Source organism: Eptesicus fuscus, chromosome 3 (assembly GCF_027574615.1).
Source record: "Eptesicus fuscus isolate TK198812 chromosome 3, DD_ASM_mEF_20220401, whole genome shotgun sequence".
NCBI classification, from domain to species: domain Eukaryota; kingdom Metazoa; phylum Chordata; class Mammalia; order Chiroptera; family Vespertilionidae; genus Eptesicus; species Eptesicus fuscus.
The window spans coordinates 245,510-250,153 of NC_072475.1; positions in this window are offsets into that span (position 1 = coordinate 245,510).

A 4,644-nucleotide genomic window follows, 5' to 3' on the forward strand; every position below is an offset into this window, starting at 1 on the left:
GATTCAATTCAAACCCAGTTATCCTGCCTTCTGAAGACCCAGGCCCGCCTCCTGGTGCCGGAGCCACAGGCCTCCGTCCTCCACAAGGGCTTCCCCTCGGGATGAGCACAGCTCGGCTTGTAATTCCTGTCCTGGAGCCGCGCCCACGCACCACACCCCTCGCACAGGCGTCTGGGAGGCGGAAGTGTGTGTGTGTGTGTGCGTGTGTGTGTGTGTGTGTGTGTGTGTGTGTGTGTGTTGGGGGGGGCCCTCACTGCAGAACAGCCGTGACTGACAGGGAGGAACTTCATCCTAATCCCGCCTTCCCACTTCCTCCTTTTCCTGTCAGTAATGAAGGCTCTCGGCCTGTCTTGCTCCCACCAGCCAAAGGTCGTCTCTTAGGATCAGGGTCGCCCACATAGATACAGGGTAAGGTGACAGTTGTGAGTCCGCGAGACACGGAGTTAATGGCTGTATTATTATTAATTATTGTATTGTTTTCCCTACGAGCAACTGTAAGCCTACGTTTGCCCACCCCATCTATGTATATAAAAGCGTAATATGCAAATCAGCCAGTGGGCGAATGACTGGTCGGCTATGATGCGCACTGACCACCAGGGGGCAGGCACTCAACACAGGAGCTGCTCCCAGCCTGCAGGCCCTGATCGCCTGATGGGGAACCAGGAACTAGGGGTGGGTGGTGGCGGATGCGGGCGGCGCTGGGGCCCTGACCACCCCGCTGGTCGCCCCACACACAGAGGGCAACCAGTGGCAGCGGCTGTGGTGGGGGGCAGGGCTGGCTGCCGGCAGCTGGAGAAGATCGGCCCTAATCGCAGGCCAGGCCTAGCGACCCTACCTGTGCACGAACTTCATGCACCGGGCCTCTAGTCCATTATAACGAGGACATTTTTCTCTAAAAAGAATTATGCTAACACAGTTTACATAATTAAGATGTTTGTTCTTCACTCTTTATATCCTTTTCTAAAAAATACATTGTGCAGCCTGGCTGGTGTTGCTCAGTGGATAGAGCATTGGCCTGCAGACCGAAGGGTCCCAGGTTCGATTTCGGTCAAGGACACGAACCTCGGCTGCAGGCTCCTCCCCGGCCCAGGCTCTGGTCGGGGCTCGTGCAGGAGGCAGCCAATCGATGTGTCTCACTCACATCGATGTTTCTCTCTGTCTCTCCCACTCTCCCTAAAATCAATGGAAAAATATCCTTGGGTGAGGATTAAAAAATAAAATAAAAATTTAAAAAATAGAATACCTATTGTTACATGATTTTTTCCCCAACAGAAGTTTTGTCTTTTGGTCACATGGACCTTAATCTGGGTAGTCAGCAGATCCGTGTGACTTACATTCCGTGTGACTTATGTTCCGTGTAACTTACATTCCGTGTGACTTATGTTCCGTGTAACTTACGTTCCGTGTGACTTACGTTCTGTGTAACTTACATTCCATGTAACTTACGTTCCGTGTGACTTACGTTCCGTGTAACTTACATTCCATGTAACTTGCATTCCGTGTAACTTATGTTCTGTGTGACTTACATTCCGTGTAACTTACATTCCATGTAACTTGCATTCCGTGTAACTTACGTTCTGTGTGACTTACATTCCGTGTAACTTACATTCCATGTAACTTGCATTCCGTGTAACTTACGTTCGTACACTGACCGGCACTGAGCTCGCTGTTCACGTTTCCTGTTCTCAGTTGAGTCTCTGTCAGAGGCAGACCTGCAGGCAAGGCCTACTTCCTCATCGTCCCCAAAGTGCTTTTTTGGGTGATTTCATTTCTTCTTCCAAGAAGGTTGGCTGACCCTCCCTGAGCAAGTTCCGGTGTTGTGTTTAGTCACAGACGAGACAGGAATGACCGCCCGGCTCGCCTCGTGTGGGTGGGAGTCGGCAAGGCAAACCGCCCAGGTCCCGCCCCAGGTTCTAGGAACTGGGGTTCCATCCAGGCTCCCGAGCCGACTCATTCCCATCTGTCTCGCCTCTGCTGACGAGGCGACATGTGGAGAGTTTCAGAACGAAGCTGTTTATTCTGTTTATTTTCATGTTTAACACCAATAGTCCTAAGCTTTCAAATTTGTCCTATAAACTGATTCTTTGTTTAATGGAGAACAAAACCAAGAAATTAGAACTTGGGCCCTAACTAGTTTGGCTCAGTGGATGGAGCGTCTGCCTGTGGACGGAAGGGTCTGAGGTTCGATTCCCGGTCAGAGCACATGCCCAGGTTGCGGGCTCCATCCCTAGTCGGGGGCGTGCAGGAGGCAGCCCGATCAATGATTCTCTCTCATCATTGATGTTTCTCTCCCTCTCCTGTCTTCTCTGAAATCAATAAAAATATATTTAAAAAAAGAAAGAAAACAGAACTTGGTTTTAAACAGACTAATGATGAGTAAATTTTAAAAAATGTCCAGTGATAACAATATCCACTTTCCTATCGTTGTTATGTAATGAGATTGAAGATGTTTCTGATGTCTTATCATATTGGGTGTTAACAATTTTTAACCTTAAACATTCAAACACTCATCCAGAAAATATTGAGATGCGTCTTTGTGGTTGAGGTTCGTTTGAAAATGATTCCTGCTTCTTTAGAGCCTTCCTTTCTCCGTTGCAAAGGGCCGTATTTTATTAAATACTGAAAAGTGTTTCATATGGGGTAATTTTTTCCACACCCACCTCCAAGGGTATAGACCAGTGATGGCGAACCTATGACACGCGTGTCAGCACTGACACGCGTAGCCATTTCTGATGACACGTGGCCGCATGCCGAGGATGAAACATTTGCGACTAGAGTCTTGGAGTTAGTTTTTTCCTCAAAGTGACACACTACCCGAGTTATGCTCAGTTTTTTGGTGAAGTTTGACACACCAAGCTCAAAAGGTGGCCCTCACTGTTATAGACGGACTATTTCAGTAAGGGAATGCCTCGCCCTCTCCTCCTTTCTCTCACGGTTTCTTCTTCTTCCTGCCTTGTCGTCATCCTCGGACCCGCGTAGCTGTTTTGGCTGGAGGAGGTGAACGTGTGAGTGGGGAGATACTAGAGGGAGAATGTGCGACTTCGGGGAGAGAACTTAAAGGAGGAGCAGTGTTCTCCCGGCTGCGCTCAGCGGCTCCTTCAGGCCGGCCCCGCCGACGTGTGTGTGTGTGTGTGTGTGTGTGTGTGTGTGTGTGAGAGAGAGAGAGAGATCACCCGCCGACGTGTGTGTGTGTGTGTGTGTGTGTGTGTGTGTGTGTGTGTGTGTGTGTGTGTGAGAGAGAGAGAGAGAGAGAGAGAGAGAGGTCAGGCCGGCCCCCACACGCTGAGTGGCGTTCATGCACCAGGTGCACCATCAGTGACTCGTTCCTTTATTCCTGTTTCTGGCGATTATAACCCGGGACACTAGGGTGGTGCCCACCGCACGGGCCTCCGTGTGGATCAGAAGACGCCCCGCCGGACGGCCGCGCCCCGCCCACCTGCCCTGGGTCTGAGGGGGGTCCGCCTGGTGCACCCCCCCTTCCTGGTGTAGCTGCTGTCGGCTTCAGCCCTGGGAGCGGCCGCAGGCAGCGGGGAGGAGGCCCAGGGAGAGGCCGGGCTCCCCCAGGAGGCCCTCCCCTCCTGCGGAGGCGTCCTCCTCAGACTGTCTCTCTCTGACAGCGCCCCCTCCTCTGATAGCACCCCTCCTCTGATAGCGCCCCCTCCTCTGACAGCGCCCCCTCCTCTGATAGCGCCCCCTCCTCTGATAGCGCCCCCTCCTCTGACAGCGCCCCCTCCTCTGACAGCGCCCCCTCCTCTGACAGCGCCCCCTCCTCTGACAGCGCCCCCTCCTCTGACAGCGCCCCCTCCTCTGATAGCACCCCTCCTCTGATAGCGCCCCCTCCTCTGACAGCGCCCCCTCCTCTGACAGCGCCCCCTCCTCTGATAACGCCCCTCCTCTGATAGCGCCCCCTCCTCCGATAGCGCCCCTCCTCTGATAGCGCCCCCTCCTCCGACAGCGCCCCCTCCTCCGATAGCGCCCCCTCCTCCGACAGCGCCCCCTCCTCTGACAGCGCCCCCTCCTCCGACAGCGCCCCCTCCTCCGATAGCGCCCCCTCCTCTGACAGCGCCCCCTCCTCCGATAGCGCCCCCTCCTCTGACAGCGCCCCCTCCTCCGACAGCGCCCCCTCCTCTGACAGCGCCCCCTCCTCCGATAGCGCCCCCTCCTCTGACAGCGCCCCCTCCTCTGATAACGCCCCTCCTCTGATAGCGCCCCCTCCTCTGACAGCGCCCCCTCCTCCGATAGCGCCCCCTCCTCTGATAGCGCCCCCTCCTCCGACAGCGCCCCCTCCTCTGATAGCGCCCCCTCCTCTGATAGCGCCCCCTCCTCCGATAGCGCCCCCTCCTCTGACAGCGCCCCCTCCTCCGATAGCGCCCCCTCCTCTGACAGCGCCCCCTCCTCCGACAGCGCCCCCTCCTCTGACAGCGCCCCCTCCTCTGACAGCGCCCCCTCCTCTGACAGCGCCCCCTCCTCCGACAGCGCCCCCTCCTCTGATAGCGCCCCCTCCTCTGATAGCGCCCCCTCCTCTGATAGCGCCCCCTCCTCTGACAGCGCCCCCTCCTCTGACAGCGCCCCCTCCTCGGACAGCGCCCCCTCCTCTGACAGCGCCCCCTCCTCCGACAGCGCCCCCTCCTCTGACAGCGCCCC